General features: G+C 41.0%; 1 long non-coding RNA gene across 1 annotated transcript in view; it reads left to right on the top strand.

Moving 5' to 3' along the window:
* The window catches only part of LOC128649356 (uncharacterized), an 89,087-nt gene that overhangs the window by 30,992 nt on the left and 36,900 nt on the right, over nucleotides 1-21,195 (top strand). Inside the window, exon 2 of the long non-coding RNA XR_008400666.1 lies at nucleotides 2,033-2,140. This is a non-coding gene — a long non-coding RNA (uncharacterized LOC128649356). The remainder of the gene's footprint in view (nucleotides 1-2,032; nucleotides 2,141-21,195) is intronic.

Here is a 21,195-nt window from a genome sequence, read left to right as displayed (position 1 = left end):
TTTTTAGTATATTTTGTATATATGATTTGTTGCGGATGTGTGTGTGAGTGAGTATCTGAATCATTGAAGTGTATCTAATCAATTTCTGCTATGGAATACTTCACCTTGGTCACTTGAGAAGCCCTGAATTTAGCTGTATTTAAAAGTAACAATTGTAAAGACATTGTAACAGCGGCTAATTGTGATTGACATAAATTTCATCAAATGAAAAAGATTCTGGAAACCGGCATCCAATAAAAAGGCTGGTAATCAAGGTGTCGTTAGCACCTGGAAGAAGCTCCATGCTGCACTGACTGAAGGAGCGAAACGAGCGTTTGGACTCGTCGTGCTTGGCAGCCCTTACAGCAGATCCCCTGCTCATCGTGACTTACCCCTGATGTCTGGACACTCTATGAACGAGGCAGCTAGGAGGAGCGACCGCGTGAACAAATACAGGTAGAACATGTTATACGCATCTGTACACCGAATATTACTGTCTTAAAAGAATACAGCACCTGTGAATAAAGACGCGTGTTTCTATTGCTCCTCCTATGCTATGCCTTTAAAGCACCAATCGACTCAGTAACTATCGGGGTTCAAGTCTGAAGTAACTGGTCTTTATACACCGGGGACTGTATAACTGCATCCATTTCTTGCATTAACACTGCACTTATTGGATTACAAATACCTGCAAGTCTTAAACGGACTGTTTTTTGTCTATTTCCCCTGGTGCACCAGATAATAACTTTTTGGCCAGTACTTTATAACACTGCTTTGTGTGGGATCCACTGTATGAATGTGAATGTGTGTATTGTGCATTTGGTTAATAAATATTTATATTGTTTTTGACATACAAGCTTTTTGTAGTGCTTTTATTCAATTTTACAGTCGTGCTGGATTTACCTAGACTTTTGGGAATTTCTTATTGTGAAATCCCCACTTCCTTTTCTATGTTGTTTCATATGTATCTTTCTAGGAAGCACCTGTTCTTTAGTGAATTACTTATTAGTGTGCAACTCTCACTTTTTGTGTCTTTTTTGTCTACTATGTAAGAACTTACCTGATTAATTTCTTTCATATTGGCAAGAGTCCATGAGGCCCCCCTTTTTTATGGTGGTGGTAATTTTTTGGGATATAGCACAATTATTTCCACATTCCTTTGTTGATTCTTTTTACTCCTTTCTTTATCACGCCACTACTTGGCTATTCGTTAAACTGAATTGTGGGTGTGGTGAGGGGTGTATTTATAGGCATTTTGAGGTTTTGAAACGTTGCCCCTCCTGGTAGGATTGTATATCCCATACATCACTAGCTCATGGACTCTTGCCAATATGAAAGAAATTAATTTATCAGGTAAGTTCTCATATAAATTGTTTTTATCATAGTGCGAGCGGACATGATTAGCTGTCGGCATTTATCACTGCAGTACTAGCAGTTCTTGGGAAATGCTTGTGCAATGCCGCCCCTTGCAGATTCGCGTCCGCTAGCAGGGGGTGTCAATCAGCCCGATCGTATCCGATCATGTTGATTTCTGTCCGCTGCTTGAGAGCAGGCGAACAAAATATGGAGCAGCCGTCTTTAGACCACTACTTCATAACTTTTGTTTTCCGGCGAGCCTTAAGGCGGAAGACTCGCGCGGAAACGGGGGCATCAAGCTCCATTCGTTGCTTGATAATTTGGCCCCAAAGGGTGGGCACATAAAATATTGATTTGATTTAGATTTTTTTTTTCCTGTTTACTCACAATTTTTTTTTTATATATCAATGAACAACATGCAAATGATTAACATTTCTAATTTTTGAAAGTATTCTTACTTTACATCATTTTTTTCACACCTGCCTAAAAGTTTTGCACAGTACATAACTGCATGCATGCTTTCAAGGTTTTTACTTTTCATCATGTGGAGCTATGTATTAGCCAAATAACACTAATTATAATCACTTTGAATATGAAGAAATGTTCTCATAGTTTAATTAATTTGTAATAATAATTTATTTTAGACGTGCTGGTAGAAATAAAATATAAGAAGTTTAGTTGTATATTTGTCTTTTAGATGCCTGGAAAGCAGTCAGATGCGTCTTCCAGTGAACATGGGTCACCAGAAAAAGATCTTAATTCATCAAAAGAGGACATAAGTATCTCTGAGGCCACTGCCAATGAAGTGAGTTCTAATGGAATTACGCTGCATTGTCTTCATGTTCTATGATATAAAATAACATTTAATATAGGGTTGAAAAAAGACTTGGGTCCATCAAGTTTAACCATTTTATATATTTTTATTACGAATGTTGATCCAAATGAAAACTAAATCCCCAAATTTAAGCATTTTCTAAAAAAAAAATAATCTTGTCTTCAAAGTGGCATTCAGATTTCTCCTTGGATCAACAACAGGGTGGATTGGATTTAAATAAATTTGAGCATAACCCACCTCCTTAATGTCTTTCCATATGCTTATGGTTCTGTCAGGTGATCACTTTTGCCATGGTCATCAGCTGATAGCCTTCTGAGCATAAGACTCCACCTTTGAAAGACTGGCCTCTCCTTTTTTTAAATAGTTGGGGCATTTTCCATTGTAGTGCTTATTTTGAGGTTCTAGGGCTCCTTTTATAGACCACAGTAAAGCAAAATTCTAGAAAATTGGTAATTGTCATAGAAATGAGATCCCTCATTTAAAAAATGGTTATTCCCCTTTATGTGAGAGGTATTGTGTGCATATGTGTTGAACGCTGTATTTATTGGAAAGAGGCTCTTTTGGAGTCACTGCCCCCATATAAAAATTGGCAATCGCCTAATAATGACAAGGTTATTAGACTCTACATTGGAAGAAAGAGGGGGTTCTTTTTTAACTGGAGTCTCATACCCCTTTGTGTTATATGGGGATAGGGGCTCTAAAAGTGCCCCCTTCCTCTTGGAAAACACTGCACAGTTGTGTACTTTAAGCAATGCCCTCTTTCACACGAGGGGTTACATACCCCTGTGAGATGTAGGTGATTTGCCCTTAAAGTTATGGTAAATGCAGGCTTTAGAGCATACATCTTAAAACTTGGCCCTCCAGAAGTTTTGGAACTACATTTCCCATGATGCTCAGCCAGCACATCAGCTGGCTGAGCATCATGGGAAATGTATTTACAAAACCTCTGGAGGGCCAAGTTTGAGGATGTCTGCTTTAGAGCATCATAAACAGAAATAGTAATGTAGTAGTTTACTATTATAATTGAATCTGCAGTAGTTGCATCAAAAATTTAACTTTTTATTTACCCTATGAAACCCCTGCATGGTTGCCTCTCTGCAATTTGTTTTTTCTCCCCACATCATGACAAGAGTGTAGTGCAGTCAATTGGAGAGTCACCACACCCCCTATGTATTTCTGTGTTAGTGTGCTCTTGCTCTGCTCCTAGCAAGTAGGATCAGATGTAACTGCAACATTTCGTGCATAGTTGCAAGTTTGTCCCTGTCCGATGCACTGTTTACATTTTGACTATCGTAACAAGCTTACAACTGTGCATTGCAATGTTTGTGACATCTAATCCTACTTGCTAGCAGCAGTACGGGAGCGTGTTGCTATAAAAAATCATAGTGTGTGTGTGTGGTGTCTCTCCTATTTGCTTGTCATAGCATGAAGAAAAATTGAGGATGAGGCTAACTTATTACGTACATCTCTACCCTCCCAACTAAAACTTACATTTAAATTTTTACTGTCAGCTATAAATAACTAGGATGATCAGTATGATATAACAAACAACCTTTGTCCCCCTTTGAAGACAGTCAAATGTTGACTCTAATTTTATGCATAGACATGTTCCCGTTACCTGAACCTCCACTTTCCCCATCTCTAACCCCCAAATAATTCCAACCCCTCTCTGTACTTTCTACCTCCATTTAAACTTTCTTGTCCCTTACTTTTTTCTTTCTAATGGTTGCAAGAGTCCACATCCTTACTCTTGGGAATTACTTCACCTGGCCACCAGGATGAGGCAAAGACACCCCAACCACCGTTTTAAAGGGACAGTATATACAAATTTTCATTTAACTGCTTGTAATAGACACTACTATAAAGAATAATATGCACCGATACTGATCTAAAAAAAAAAATAGTATAAAACTGTTTAAAAACTTACTTAGATGCTCCCAATTTCTCCAACATAGGTGTGTCCGGTCCACGGCGTCATCCTTACTTGTGGGATATTCTCTTCCCCAACAGGAAATGGCAAAGAGCCCAGCAAAGCTGGTCACATGATCCCTCCTAGGCTCCGCCTACCCCAGTCATTCTCTTTGCCGTTGTACAGGCAACATCTCCACGGAGATGGCTTAGAGTTTTTTAGTGTTTAACTGTAGTTTTTTATTATTCAATCAAGAGTTTGTTATTTTGAAATAGTGCTGGTATGTACTATTTACTCAGAAACAGAAAAGAGATGAAGATTTCTGTTTGTATGAGGAAAATGATTTTAGCAACCGTAACTAAAATCCATGGCTGTTCCACACAGGACTGTTGAGAGCAATTAACTTCAGTTGGGGGAACAGTGTGCAGTCTCTTGCTGCTTGAGGTATGACACATTCTAACAAGACGATGTAATGCTGGAAGCTGTCATTTTCCCTATGGGATCCGGTAAGCCATGTTTATTACGATCGTAAATAAGGGCTTCACAAGGGCTTATTAAGACTGTAGACTTTTCTGGGCTAAATCGATTCATTATTAACACATATTTAGCCTTGAGGAATCATTTTATCTGGGTATTTTGATATAATAATATCGGCAGGCACTGTATTAGACACCTTATTTCTTAGGGGCTTTCCCAAAGCATAAGCAGAGCCTCATTTTCGCGCCGGTGTGGCGCACTTGTTTTTGAGAGGCATGGCATGCAGTCGCATGTGAGAGGAGCTCTGATACTTAGAAAAGACTTTCTGAAGGCGTCATTTGGTATCGTATTCCCCTTTGGGTTTGGTTGGGTCTCAGCAAAGCAGATACCAGGGACTGTAAAGGGGTTAAAGTTTTAAAACGGCTCCGGTTCCGTTATTTTAAGGGTTAAAGCTTCCAAATTTGGTGTGCAATACTTTTAAGGCTTTAAGACACTGTGGTGAAAATTTGGTGAATTTTGAACAATTCCTTCATGTTTTTTCGCAATTGCAGTAATAAAGTGTGTTCAGTTTAAAATTTAAAGTGACAGTAACGGTTTTATTTTAAAACGTTTTTTGTACTTTCTTATCAAGTTTATGCCTGTTTAACATGTCTGAACTACCAGATAGACTGTGTTCTGAATGTGGGGAAGCCAGAATTCCTATTCATTTAAATAAATGTGATTTATGTGATAATGACAATGATGCCCAAGATGATTCCTCAAGTGAGGGGAGTAAGCATGGTACTGCATCATTCCCTCCTTCGTCTACACGAGTCTTGCCCACTCAGGAGGCCCCTAGTACATCTAGCGCGCCAATACTCCTTACTATGCAACAATTAACGGCTGTAATGGATAATTCTGTCAAAAACATTTTAGCCAAAATGAACCCTTGTCAGCGTAAGCGTGGCTGCTCTGTTTTAGTTACTGAAGAGCATGACGACGCTGATATTAATATCTCTGAAGGGCCCCTAACCCAATCTGAGGGGGCCAGGGAGGTTTTGTCTGAGGGAGAAATTACTGATTCAGGGAACATTTCTCAACAGGCTGAACCTGATGTGATTGCATTTAAATTTAAGTTGGAACATCTCCGCATTTTGCTTAAGGAGGTATTATCCACTCTGGATGATTGTGAAAAGTTGGTCATCCCAGAGAAACTATGTAAAATGGACAAGTTCCTAGAGGTGCCGGGGCTCCCAGAAGCTTTTCCTATACCCAAGCGGGTGGCGGACATTGTTAATAAAGAATGGGAAAGGCCCGGTATTCCTTTCGTCCCTCCCCCCATATTTAAAAAATTGTTTCCTATGGTCGACCCCAGAAAGGACTTATGGCAGACAGTCCCCAAGGTCGAGGGAGCGGTTTCTACTTTAAACAAACGCACCACTATACCCATAGAGGATAGTTGTGCTTTCAAAGATCCTATGGATAAAAAATTAGAAGGTTTGCTTAAAAAGATGTTTGTTCAGCAGGGTTACCTTCTACAACCAATTTCATGCATTGTCCCTGTCACTACAGCCGCATGTTTCTGGTTTGATGAACTGATAAAGGCGCTCGATAGTGTTTCTCCTCCTTATGAGGAGATTATGGACAGAATCAATGCTCTCAAATTGGCTAATTCTTTCACCCTAGACGCCACTTTGCAATTGGCTAGGTTAGCGGCTAAGAATTCTGGGTTTGCTATTGTGGCGCGCAGAGCGCTTTGGTTGAAATCTTGGTCGGCTGATGCGTCTTCCAAGAACAAGCTACTAAACATTCCTTTCAAGGGGAAAACGCTGTTTGGCCCTGACTTGAAAGAGATTATCTCTGATATCACTGGGGGTAAGGGCCACGCCCTTCCTCAGGATCGGCCTTTCAAGGCAAAAAATAGACCTAATTTTCGTCCCTTTCGTAAAAACGGACCAGCCCAAAGTGCTACGTCCTCTAAGCAAGAGGGTAATACTTCTCAAGCCAAGCCAGCTTGGAGACCAATGCAAGGCTGGAACAAGGGAAAGCAGGCCAAGAAACCTGCCACTGCTACCAAGACAGCATGAAATATTGGCCCCCGATCCGGAACCGGATCTGGTGGGGGGCAGACTCTCTCTCTTCGCTCAGGCTTGGGCAAGAGATGTTCTGGATCCTTGGGCGCTAGAAATAGTCTCCCAGGGTTATCTTCTGGAATTCAAGGGACTTCCCCCAAGGGGGAGGTTCCACAGGTCTCAGTTGTCTTCAGACCACATAAAAAGACAGGCGTTCTTACATTGTGTAGAAGACCTGTTAAAAATGGGAGTGATTCATCCTGTTCCATTAAGAGAACAAGGGATGGGGTTCTACTCCAATCTGTTCATAGTTCCCAAAAAAGAGGGAACGTTCAGACCAATCTTAGATCTCAAGATCTTAAACAAGTTTCTCAAGGTTCCATCGTTCAAGATGGAAACCATTCGAACTATTCTTCCTTCCATCCAGGAAGGTCAATTCATGACCACGGTGGATTTAAAGGATGCGTATCTACATATTCCTATCCACAAGGAACATCATCGGTTCCTAAGGTTTGCATTCCTGGACAAACATTACCAGTTCGTGGCGCTTCCTTTCGGATTAGCCACTGCTCCAAGGATTTTCACAAAGGTACTAGGGTCCCTTCTAGCGGTGCTAAGACCAAGGGGCATTGCAGTAGTACCTTACCTGGACGACATTCTGATTCAAGCGTCGTCCCTTCCTCAAGCAAAGGCTCACACGGACATCGTCCTGGCCTTTCTCAGATCTCACGGCTGGAAAGTGAACGTGGAAAAGAGTTCTCTATCCCCGTCAACAAGGGTTCCCTTCTTGGGAACAATTATAGACTCCTTAGAAATGAGGATTTTTCTAACAGAGGCCAGAAAAACAAAACTTCTAGACTCTTGTCGGATACTTCATTCCGTTCCTCTTCCTTCCATAGCTCAGTGCATGGAAGTGATCGGGTTGATGGTAGCGGCAATGGACATAGTTCCTTTTGCGCGCATTCATCTAAGACCATTACAACTGTGCATGCTCAGTCAGTGGAATGGGGACTATACAGACTTGTCTCCAAAGATACAAGTAAATCAGAGGACCAGAGACTCACTCCGTTGGTGGCTGTCCCTGGACAACCTGTCACAAGGGATGACATTCCGCAGACCAGAGTGGGTCATTGTCACGACCGACGCCAGTCTGATGGGCTGGGGCGCGGTCTGGGGATCCCTGAAAGCTCAGGGTCTTTGGTCTCGGGAAGAATCTCTTCTACCGATAAATATTCTGGAACTGAGAGCGATATTCAATGCTCTCAAGGCTTGGCCTCAGCTAGCGAGGACCAAGTTCATACGGTTTCAATCAGACAACATGACGACTGTTGCGTACATCAACCATCAGGGGGGAACAAGGAGTTCCCTAGCGATGGAAGAAGTGACCAAAATCATTCTATGGGCGGAGTCTCACTCCTGCCACCTGTCTGCTATCCACATCCCAGGAGTGGAAAATTGGGAAGCGGATTTTCTGAGTCGTCAGACATTGCATCCGGGGGAGTGGGAACTCCATCCGGAAATCTTTGCCCAAGTCACTCAGCTGTGGGGCATTCCAGACATGGATCTAATGGCCTCTCGTCAGAACTTCAAAGTTCCCTGCTACGGGTCCAGATCCAGGGATCCCAAGGCGGCTCTAGTGGATGCACTAGTAGCACCTTGGACCTTCAAACTAGCTTATGTGTTCCCGCCGTTTCCTCTCATCCCCAGGCTGGTAGCCAGGATCAATCAGGAGAGGGCGTCGGTGATCTTGATAGCTCCTGCGTGGCCACGCAGGACTTGGTATGCAGATCTGGTGAATATGTCATCGGCTCCACCTTGGAAGCTACCTTTGAGACGAGACCTTCTTGTTCAGGGTCCGTTCGAACATCCGAATCTGGTTTCACTCCAGCTGACTGCTTGGAGATTGAACGCTTGATTTTATCGAAGCGAGGATTCTCAGATTCTGTTATCGATACTCTTGTTCAGGCCAGAAAGCCTGTAACTCGAAAGATTTACCACAAGATTTGGAAAAAATATATCTGTTGGTGTGAATCTAAAGGATTCCCTTGGGACAAGGTTAAGATTCCTAGGATTCTATCCTTCCTTCAAGAAGGATTGGAAAAAGGATTATCTGCAAGTTCCCTGAAGGGACAGATTTCCGCCTTGTCGGTGTTACTTCACAAAAAGCTGGCAGCTGTGCCAGATGTTCAAGCCTTTGTTCAGGCTCTGGTTAGAATCAAGCCTGTTTACAAACCTTTGACTCCTCCTTGGAGTCTCAATTTAGTTCTTTCAGTTCTTCAGGGGGTTCCGTTTGAACCCTTGCATTCCGTTGATATTAAATTATTATCTTGGAAAGTTTTGTTTTTGGTTGCAATTTCTTCTGCTAGAAGAGTTTCAGAATTATCTGCTCTGCAGTGTTCTCCTCCTTATCTGGTGTTCCATGCAGATAAGGTGGTTTTGCGTACTAAACCTGGTTTTCTTCCGAAAGTTGTTTCTAACAAAAACATTAACCAGGAGATTATCGTACCTTCTCTGTGTCCGAAACCAGTTTCAAAGAAGGAACGTTTGTTGCACAATTTGGATGTTGTTCGCGCTCTAAAATTCTATTTAGATGCTACAAAGGATTTTAGACAAACATCTTCCTTGTTTGTTGTTTATTCCAGTAAAAGGAGAGGTCAAAAAGCAACTTCTACCTCTCTCTCTTTTTGGATTAAAAGCATCATCAGATTGGCTTACGAGACTGCCGGACGGCAGCCTCCCGAAAGAATCACAGCTCATTCCACTAGGGCTGTGGCTTCCACATGGGCCTTCAAGAACGAGGCTTCTGTTGATCAGATATGTAGGGCAGCGACTTGGTCTTCACTGCACACTTTTACCAAATTTTACAAGTTTGATACTTTTGCTTCTTCTGAGGCTATTTTTGGGAGAAAAGTTTTGCAAGCCGTGGTGCCTTCCATTTAGGTGACCTGATTTGCTCCCTCCCTTCATCCGTGTCCTAAAGCTTTGGTATTGGTTCCCACAAGTAAGGATGACGCCGTGGACCGGACACACCTATGTTGGAGAAAACAGAATTTATGTTTACCTGATAAATTACTTTCTCCAACGGTGTGTCCGGTCCACGGCCCGCCCTGGTTTTTTTAATCAGGTCTGATATTTTATTTTCTTTAACTACAGTCACCACGGTACCATATGGTTTCTCCTCTGCAAATATTCCTCCTTAACGTCGGTCGAATGACTGGGGTAGGCGGAGCCTAGGAGGGATCATGTGACCAGCTTTGCTGGGCTCTTTGCCATTTCCTGTTGGGGAAGAGAATATCCCACAAGTAAGGATGACGCCGTGGACCGGACACACCGTTGGAGAAAGTAATTTATCAGGTAAACATAAATTCTGTTTTTGCACTGTTGAAAAGGTTAGCTGGAACACCCTCCCCAGAGTCTGAAAATCAGCCCAATGTTATTTAAAGATAAGCAAAACTATACATTTTCATAAAAAAACTGTATAGGCTATATAAATGGATCATCTTCAAAACATTTAAATCTAGACTATAATGCCCCTTTTAAGTATCCCTCCTACTTCTCTCTAGTAGTTCTTTGTCTTTTCAGGGAGCAGGCAAGGTTAGAAGAGGTGCTGATGAAACATTATTTTCTTCCCATTTCTATGAGACGGATACTTAAGAACTCTGGTGTCAGTAGGAAGTTCCTATGCCTCCTCCAGTTGAAATATGAGTTTTCTCCTTAACCTAAGCCCAGCTGCCAGTGACACAAGAGTCAGGGACAGATTTGATGTAATTTCCTCTCTCTTGCATTGTGGAGGAGAGGAGTATCCCACCATAAGGACTTAGTCTAAACCTGGGGGTAAGCAGGGCTTATAAGTGCTTAGTGTGTACTGTGTATGCTTCAAGTAATTTGTGTCTACTCATTTCTAAACCGAGCCGGCATGCATTATGATTTGGTCACTAGCCTCTTTCATCAGAGTAACTGGCTTGAACTCTCGATGAGTATCAAGAGTATTGACTAGGGATCGGTTCTTTCAAGTACCGTACTGCCTGTCGGCATTTTACTACGATTTATCTCCAGCATGGAAGAGGTTATTTCTTTCATGTAATTGGCAAGAGTCCATGAGCTACTGACATATGGGATATACAATCCTACCAGGAGGGGCAAAGTTTCCCAAACCTCAAAATGCCTATAAATACACTCCTCACCACACCCACAATTCAGTTTTACAAACTTTGCCTCCTATGGAGGTGGTGAAGTAAGTTTATGCTAAGATTTCTACGTTGATATGCGCTTCTCAGCATTGTTGAAGCCCGATTCCTCTCAGAGTACAGCGAATGTCAGAGGGACCTGTAGGGAGTATCACTTTTTTAATACAATGATTTCTCTAACGGGGGTCTTTTTCATAAGTTCTCTGTTATCGGTCGTAGAGATTCATCTCCTACCTCCCTTTTCAGATCGACGATATACTCTTATTCCATTACATCTACTGATAACTGTTTCAGTACTGGTTTGGCTATCTGCTATATGTGGATGGGTGTCTTTTGGTAAGTATCGGCTAGATTTGGAGTTTGGCGGTAAAAGGGCTGTTAACGCTCCGCGGGTTTTTTTCTGGCCGCACCATAAATTTAACTCTGGTATCGAGAGTTCAAACAAATGCTGCGTTAGGCTCCAAAAAAGGAGCGTAGAGCATTTTTACCGCAAATGCAACTCTCGATACCAGAGTTGCTTACGGACGCGGCCGGCATCAAAAACGTGCTCGTGCACGATTCTCCCATAGGAAACAATGGGGCTGTTTGAGCTGAAAAAAAACCTAACACCTGCAAAAAAGCAGCGTTCAGCTCCTAACGCAGCCCCATTGTTTCCTATGGGGAAACACTTCCTACGTCTGCACCTAACACCCTAACATGTACCCCGAGTCTAAACACCCCTAACCTTACACTTATTAACTCCTAATCTGCCGCCCCCGCTATCGCTGACCCCTGCATTACACTTTTAACCCCTAATCTGCCGCTCCGTAAACCGCCGCCACCTACGTTATCCCTATGTACCCCTAATCTGCTGCCCTAACATCGCCGACCCCTATGTTATATTTATTAACCCCTAATCTGCCCCCCACAACGTCGCCGACACCTGCCTACACTTATTAACCCCTAATCTGCCGAGCGGACCTGAGCGCTACTATAATAAAGTTATTAACCCCTAATCCGCCTCACTAACCCTATCATAAATAGTATTAACCCCTAATCTGCCCTCCCTAACATCGCCGACACCTACCTTCAATTATTAACCCCTAATCTGCCGACCGGAGCTCACCGCTATTCTAATAAATGTATTAACCCCTAAAGCTAAGTCTAACCCTAACACTAACACCCCCCTAAGTTAAATATAATTTTTATCTAACGAAATAAATTAACTCTTATTAAATAAATAATTCCTATTTAAAGCTAAATACTTACCTGTAAAATAAATCCTAATATAGCTACAATATAATTTATAATTATATTATAGCTATTTTAGGATTAATATTTATTTTACAGGCAACTTTGTAATTATTTTAACCAGGTACAATAGCTATTAAATAGTTAAGAACTATTTAATAGTTACCTAGTTAAAATAATAACAAATTTACCTGTAAAATAAATCCTAACCTAAGATATAATTAAACCTAACACTACCCTATCAATAAAATAATTAAATAAACTACCTACAATTACCTACAATTAACCTAACACTACACTATCAATAAATTAATTAAACACAATTGCTACAAATAAATACAATTAAATAAACTAGCTAAAGTACAAAAAATAAAAAAGAACTAAGTTACAGAAAATAATAAAATATTTACAAAGATAAGAAAAATATTACAACAATTTTAAACTAATTACACCTACTCTAAGCCCCCTAATAAAATAACAAAGCCCCCCAAAATAAAAAATTCCCTACCCTATTCTAAAATACAAATATTACAAGCTCTTTTACCTTACCAGCCCTGAACAGGGCCCTTTGCGGGGCATGCCCCAAGAATTTCAGCTCTTTTGCCTGTAAAAAAAAACATACAATACCCCCCCCCAACATTACAACCCACCACCCACATACCCCTAATCTAACCCAAACCCCCCTTAAATAAACCTAACACTACCCCCCTGATGATCTTCCTACCTTGTCTTCACCATGCCAGGTTCACCGATCCGTCCTGGCTCCAAGATCTTCATCCAACCCAAGCGGGGGCTAGACATCCACTGAAGAAGTCCAGAAGAGGCTCCAAAGTCTTCCTCCTATCCGGCAAGAAGAGGACATCCGGACCGGCAAACATCTTCTCCAAGCGGCATCTTCTATCTTCTTCCATCCGATGACGACCGGCTCCATCTTGAAGACCTCCAGCGCGGATCCATCCTCTTCTTCCGACGACTAGACGACGAATGACGGTTCCTTTAAGGGACGTCATCCAAGATGGCGTCCCTCGAATTCCGATTGGCTGATAGGATTCTATCAGCCAATCGGAATTAAGGTAGGAATTTTCTGATTGGCTGATGGAATCAGCCAATCAGAATCAAGTTCAATCCGATTGGCTGATCCAATCAGCCAATCAGATTGAGCTCGCATTCTATTGGCTGATCGGAACAGCCAATAGAATGCGAGCTCAATCTGATTGGCTGATTGGATCAGCCAATCGGATTGAACTATATTCTGATTGGCTGATTCCATCAGCCAATCAGAAAATTCCTACCTTAATTCCGATTGGCTGATAGAATCCTATCAGCCAATCGGAATTCGAGGGACGCCATCTTGGATGACGTCCCTTAAAGGAACCGTCATTCGTCGTCTAGTCGTCGGAAGAAGAGGATGGATCCGCGCTGGAGGTCTTCAAGATGGAGCCGGTCGTCATCGGATGGAAGAAGATAGAATATGCCGCTTGGAGAAGATGTTTGCCGGTCCGGATGTCCTCTTCTTGCCGGATAGGAGGAAGACTTTGGACCCTCTTCTGGACTTCTTCAGTGGATGTCTAGCCCCCGCTTGGGTTGGATGAAGATCTTGGAGCCAGGACGGATCGGTGAACCTGGCATGGTGAAGACAAGGTAGGAAGATCATCAGGGGGGTAGTGTTAGGTTTATTTAAGGGGGGTTTGGGTTAGATTAGGGGTATGTGGGTGGTGGGTTGTAATGTTGGGGGGGGGTATTGTATGTTTTTTTTTACAGGCAAAAGAGCTGAAATTCTTGGGGCATGCCCCGCAAAGGGCCCTGTTCAGGGCTGGTAAGGTAAAAGAGCTTGTAATATTTGTATTTTAGAATAGGGTAGGGAATTTTTTATTTTGGGGGGCTTTGTTATTTTATTAGGGGGCTTAGAGTAGGTGTAATTAGTTTAAAATTGTTGTAATATTTTTCTTATCTTTGTAAATATTTTATTATTTTCTGTAACTTAGTTCTTTTTTATTTTTTGTACTTTAGCTAGTTTATTTAATTGTATTTATTTGTAGCAATTGTGTTTAATTAATTTATTGATAGTGTAGTGTTAGGTTAATTGTAGGTAATTGTAGGTAGTTTATTTAATTATTTTATTGATAGGGTAGTGTTAGGTTTAATTATATCTTAGGTTAGGATTTATTTTACAGGTAAATTTGTTATTATTTTAACTAGGTAACTATTAAATAGTTCTTAACTATTTAATAGCTATTGTACCTGGTTAAAATAATTACAAAGTTGCCTGTAAAATAAATATTAATCCTAAAATAGCTATAATATAATTATAAATTATATTGTAGCTATATTAGGATTTATTTTACAGGTAAGTATTTAGCTTTAAATAGGAATTATTTATTTAATAAGAGTTAATTTATTTCGTTAGATAAAAATTATATTTAACTTAGGGGGGTGTTAGTGTTAGGGTTAGACTTAGCTTTAGGGGTTAATACATTTATTAGAATAGCGGTGAGCTCCGGTCGGCAGATTAGGGGTTAATAATTGAAGGTAGGTGTCGGCGATGTTAGGGAGGGCAGATTAGGGGTTAATACTATTTATGATAGGGTTAGTGAGGCGGATTAGGGGTTAATAACTTTATTATAGTAGCGCTCAGGTCCGCTCGGCAGATTAGGGGTTAATAAGTGTAGGTAGGTGTCGGCGACGTTGTGGGGGGCAGATTAGGGGTTAATAAATATAACATAGGGGTCGGCGATGTTAGGGGTAGCAGATTAGGGGTACATAGGGATAACGTAGGTGGCGGCGATTTGCGGTCGGAAGATTAGGGGTTAATTATTTTAAGTAGCTTGCGGCGACGTTGTGGGGGGCAAGTTAGGGGTTAATAGATATAATACAGGGGTCGGCGGTGTTAGGGGCAGCAGATTAGGGGTACATAAGTATAACGTAGGTGGCGGTCGGCAGATTAGGGGTTAAAATTTTTAATCGAGTGGCGGCGATGTGGGGGGACCTCGGTTTAGGGGTACATAGGTAGTTTATGGGTGTTAGTGTACTTTAGGGTACAGTAGTTAAGAGCTTTATAAACCGGCGTTAGCCAGAAAGCTCTTAACTCCTGCTATTTTCAGGCGGCTGGAATCTTGTCGTTAGAGCTCTAACGCTCACTGCAGAAACGACTCTAAATACCAGCGTTAGAAAGATCCCATTGAAAAGATAGGCTACGCAAATGGCGTAGGGGGATCTGCGGTATGGAAAAGTCGCGGCTGTAAAGTGAGCGTTAGACCCTTTAATCACTGACTCCAAATACCAGCGGGCGCCCAAAACCAGCGTTAGGAGCCTCTAACGCTGGTTTTGACGGCTACCGCCGAACTCTAAATCTAGCCGTATGTTTTTTATTACTTAAGGCACCCCAGCTATGGTTTGGCACTTTATGCATTTATATAAAGTTCTAAATATATGCATTGTACCTATATTTGCCATGAGTCAGGTTCATGTATTTCCTTCTGCAGACTGTCAGTTTCATATTTGGGGAATATAAACATCTTTTAAAAATGAAATTTATTTCTTACCTGGGGTTTAGTCTTTTTTTTTTCTCCAACATTGGTGTGTCCGGTCCACGGCGTCATCCTTACTTGTGGGAATATCTCTTCCCCAACAGGAAATGGCAAAGAGTCCCAGCAAAGCTGGCCATATAGTCCCTCCTAGGCTCCGCCCACCCCAGTCATTCTCTTTGCCGTTGCACAGGCAACATCTCCACGGAGATGGTTAAGAGTTTTTTGGTGTTTAAATGTAGTTTTTTATTCTTCTATCAAGTGTTTGTTATTTTAAAATAGTGCTGGTATGTACTATTTACTCTGAAACAGAAAAGGATGAAGATTTCTGTTTGTGAGAGGAAGATGATTTCTCCAACATAGGTGTGTCCGGTCCACGGCGTCATCCTTACTTGTGGGATATTCTCTTCCCCAACAGGAAATGGCAAAGAGCCCAGCAAAGCTGGTCATATGATCCCTCCTAGGCTCCGCCTACCCCAGTCATTCTCTTTGCCGTTGCACAGGCAACATCTCCACGGAGATGGCTAAGAGTTTTTTGGTGTTTAAATGTAGTTTCTTTCATGTAATTAGCAAGAGTCCATGAGCTAGTGACGTATGGGATATACATTCCTACCAGGAGGGGCAAAGTTTCCCAAACCTTAAAATGCCTATAAATACACCCCTCACCACACCCACAATTCAGTTTTACAAACTTTGCCTCCGATGGAGGTGGTGAAGTAAGTTTGTGCTAGATTCTACGTTGATATGCGCTCCGCAGCAAGTTGGAGCCCGGTTTTCCTCTCAGCGTGCAGTGAATGTCAGAGGGATGTGAGGAGAGTATTGCCTATTTGAATGCAGTGATCTCCTTCTAAGGGGTCTATTTCATAGGTTCTCTGTTATCGGTCGTAGAGATTCATCTCTTACCTCCCTTTTCAGATCGACGATATACTCTTATATATACCATTACCTCTGCTGATTCTCGTTTCAGTACTGGTTTGGCTATCTGCTATATGTAGATGAGTGTCCTGGGGTAAGTAAGTCTTATTTTCTGTGACACTCCTAGCTATGGTTGGGCACTTTGTTTATAAAGTTCTAAATATATGTATTCAAACATTTATTTGCCTTGACTCAGAATGTTCAACTTTCCTTATTTTTCAGACAGTCAGTTTCATATTTGGGATAATGCATTTTAATTTAACATTTTTTACCTTAAAATTTGACTTTTTCCCTGTGGGCTGTTAGGCTCGCGGGGGCTGAAAATGCTTCATTTTATTGCGTCATTCTTGGCGCAGACTTTTTTGGTGCAAAAATTCTATTTCCGTTTCCGGCGTCATACGTGTCGCCGGAAGTTGCGTCATTCTTTGACGTTATTTTGCGCCAAAAATGTCGGCGTTCCGGATGTGGCGTCATTTTTGGCGCCAAAAAGCATTTAGGCGCCAAATAATGTGGGCGTCTTATTTGGCGCGAAAAAATATGGGCGTCACTTTTGTCTCCACATTATTTAAGTCTCATTTTTTATTGCTTCTGGTTGCTAGAAGCTTGTTCTTTGGCATTTTTTCCCATTCCTGAAACTGTCATTTAAGGAATTTGATCAATTTTGCTTTATATGTTGTTTTTTTCTTTTACATATTGCAAGATGTTCCACGTTGCAACTGAGTCAGAAGATACTTCAGGAAAATCACTGCACAATGCTGGAGCTACCAAGCTAAGTGTATCTGCTATAAACTTTTGGTATCTGTTTCTCCAGCTGTTATTTGTATTGCATGTCATGTCAAACTTATTAATGCAGATAAAATTTCCTTTAGTACTGTTACATTACCTGTTGCTGTTCCGTCAACATCTAATTTTCAGAGTGTTCCTGATAACATAAGAGATTTTATTTTTTAAATCCATTAAGAAGGCTATGTCTGTTATTTTTCCTTCTAGTATACATAAAAGTCTTTTAAAACTTCTCTTTTTTTCAGATGAATTTTTAAATGAACATCATCATTCTGATACTGATAATGGTTCTTCTGGTTCTGAGGTTTCTGTCTCAGAGGTTGATGCTGATAAATCTTTGTATTTGTTCAAGATGGAATTTATTCGTTCTTTACTTAAAGAAGTGTTATTTGCATTAGAAATAGAGGATTCTGGTCCTCTTGATACTAAATGTAAACGTTTAAATAAGGTTTTTAAATCTCCTGTAGTTATTCCAGAAGTGTTTTATCTCCCTGATGCTATTTCTGAAGTAATTTCCAGGGAATGGAATAATTTGGGTAATTTATTTACTCCTTCTAGACGTTTAAGCAAATTATATCCTGTGCCATCTGACAGATTAGAGTTTTTTGGGACAAAAATCCCTAAGGTTATGGGGCTGTCTCTACTCCTGCTAATGTACTACTATTCCTACGGCAGATAGTACTTCATTTAAGGATCCTTTAGATAGGAAAATTGATTCCTTTCTAAGAAAAGCTTACTTATGTTCAGGTAATTTTCTTAGACCTGCTATATTTTTAGCGGATGTTGCTGCAGCTTCAACTTTTTGGTTAGAAGCTTTAGCGCAACAAGTAACAGATCATAATTTTATAGCATTATATTTATTCTATAACATGCTAATAATTTTATTGGTGATACCATCTTTTGATATCATTAGAGTTGATGTCAGGTATATGTCTCTAGCTATTTTAGCTAGAATAGCTTTATGGATTAAACTTGGAATGCTGACATGTCTTCTAAGTCAACTTTGCTTTCCCTTTCTTTCCAGGGTAAATAATCATTTTCGTTCCTTTCCTCACAAGGAACAAAAGCCTGATCCTTCATCCTCAGGAGCGGTATCAGTTTGGAAACTATTTCCAGTTTGGAATATATCCAAGCCTTATAGAAACCTATAGCCAGCTCCTAAGTACCTATGAAGGTGCGGCCCTTATTCCAGCTCAGCTGGTATGGGGCAGATTACGTTTTCTTCAAGGAAATTTGGATCAATTCCGTTCTTAATCTCTGGTTTCAGAAACATTGTTTCAGAAAGGTACAGAATTGGCTTCAAGTTAAGGCCTCCTGCTAAGAGATTCTTTTCTTTCCCGTGTCCCAGTTAACACAGCAAAGGCTCAGCATTTCTGAAATGTGTTTCAGATCTAGAGTTGGCTGGAGTATTTATGCCAGTTCCAGTTCTGGAACAGGGGCTGGGGTCTTATTTTATCTCTTCATTGTACCAAAGAAGGTCAATTCCTTCAGACCAGTTCCGGATCTATCATTATTGAATCATTATGTTAGGATACCAACATTCAAGATGGTTACTGTAGGACTATCCTGCCTTTTGTTTAGCAAGGGCATTATATGTCTACAATAGATTTACAGGATGTGTATCTGCATATTCCGATTCATCCAGATCACTTTTAGTGTCTGAGATTCTCTTTTTAGACAAGCATTACCAGTTTTGTGGCTCTACCGTTTGGCTTAGCCTCAGTTCCAAGAATTTTTTTCAAAGGTTCTCGGTGCCCTTCTTTCTGTAATCAGAGAACAGGGTTTTGGTATTTCCTTATTTGGACGATATCTTGGTATTTGCTCAGTCTTCTCATTTTCGAAGAATCTCATACGAATCGACTTGTGTTGTTTCTTCAAGTTCATGGTTGGAGGATCAATTTACCAATCAGTTCATTGATTCCTCAGACAAGGGTAACCTTTTTAGGTTTCTAGATAAATTCAGTGTCTATGACTCTGTCCTTGTCAGACAAGAGAAGTTTAACATTGATATCAGCTTGTCAAAACCTTCAGTCACAATCATTCCCTTTGGTAGCCTTATGCATGGAAATGTTGGGTCTTAGGACTGCCGCATCAGATGCGATCTCCTTTGCTCGTTTTCACATGCGACCTCTTCAGCTCTGTATGCTGAACCAATGGTGCAGGGATTACTCAAAGATATCTCAATTAATATCTTTAAACCGATTTTACAACACTCTCTGACATGGTGGACAGATCACCATCGTTTAGTTCAGGGGGCTTCTTTGTTCTTCCGACCTGGACTATAATCTCAACAGATGCAAGTCTTACAGGTTGGGGAGCTGTGTGGGGGTATCTGACGGCACAAGGGGTTTGGGAATCTCAGGAGGTGAGATTTCCGATCAATATTTTGGAACTCCGTGCAATTTTCAGAGCTCTTCAGTCTTGGCCTCTTCTGAAGAGAGAGTTGTTCATTTGTTTTCAGATAGACAATGTCACAACTGTGGCATACATCAATCATCAAGGAGGGACTCACAGTCCTCTGGCTATGAAAGAAGTATCTCGAATTTTGGTTTGGGCGGAATCCAGCTCCTGTCTAATCTCTGCGGTTCATATCCCAGGTATGGACAATTGGAAAGCGGATTATCTCAGTCGTCAAACGTTGCATCCGGGCGAATGGTCTCTTCACCCAGAGGTATTTCTTCAGATTGTTCAAATGTAGGAACTTCCAGAAATAGATCTGATGGCTTCTCATCTAAACAAGAAACTTCCCAGGTATCTGTCCAGATCCCGGGATCCTCATGCGGAGGCAGTGGATGCATTATCACTTCCTTGGAAGTATCATCCTCCCTATATCTTTCCGCCTCTAGTTCTTCTTCCAAGAGTAACCTCCAAGATTCTGAAGGAATGCTCGTTTGTTCTGCTGGTAGCTCCGGCATGGCCTTACAGGTTTTGGTATGCGGATCTTGTCCGGATGGCCTCTTGCCAACCGTGGACTCTTCCGTTAAGACCAGACCTTTTGTCTCAAGGTCCTTTTTTTCCATCAGGATCTGAAATCCTTAAATTTAAAGGTATGGCGATTGAACGCTTGATTCTTGGTCAAAGAGGTTTCTCTGACTCTGTGATTCATACTATGTTACAGGCTCGTACATCTGTATCCAGAGAGATATATTATAGAGTCTGGAAGACTTATATTTCTTGGTGTCTTTCTCATCATTTTTCTTGGCATTCTTTTAGAATACCGAGAATATTACAGTATTCTTCAGGATGGTTTAGATAAGGGTTTGTCCGCAAGTTCCTTGAAAGGTCAAATCTCTGCTCTTTCTGTTCTTTTTCACAGAAAGATTGCTATTCTTCCTGATATTCATTGTTTTGTACAAGCTTTGGTTCGTATAAAGCCTGTCATTAAGTCAATTTCTCCTCCTTGGAGTTTGAATTTGGTTCTGGGGGCTCTTCAAGCTCCTCCATTTGAACCTATGAATTCATTGGATATTAAATTACTTTCTTGGAAAGTTTTTTGTTCCTTTTGGCCATCTCTTCTGCCAGAAGAGTTTCTGAATTATCTGCTCTTTCTTGTGAGTCTCCTTTTCTGATTTTTCATCAGGATAAGGCGGTGTTGCGAACTTCTTTTGAATTTTTACCTAAAGTTGTGAATTCCAACAACATTAGTAGAGAAATTGTGGTTCCTTCATTATGTCCTAATCCTAAGAATTCTAAGGAGAAATCGTTGCATTCCTTGGATGTTGTTAGAGCTTTGAAATATTATGTTGAAGCTACGAAATCTTTTCGTAAGACTTCTAGTCTATTTGTTATTTTTTCCGGTTCTAGAAAAGGCCAGAAAGCTTCTGCCATTTCTTTGGCATCTTGGTTGAAATCTTTAATTCATCTTGCCTATGTTGAGTCGGGTAAAACTCCGCCTCAGAGAATTACAGCTCATTCTACTAGGTCAGTTTCTACTTCCTGGGTGTTTAGG

This window comes from Bombina bombina, chromosome 2 (genome assembly GCF_027579735.1).
Source record: "Bombina bombina isolate aBomBom1 chromosome 2, aBomBom1.pri, whole genome shotgun sequence".
NCBI classification, from domain to species: domain Eukaryota; kingdom Metazoa; phylum Chordata; class Amphibia; order Anura; family Bombinatoridae; genus Bombina; species Bombina bombina.
Note: the sequence above shows the minus strand (reverse complement) of the source record. Positions and strands in the feature narration are given on the sequence as shown.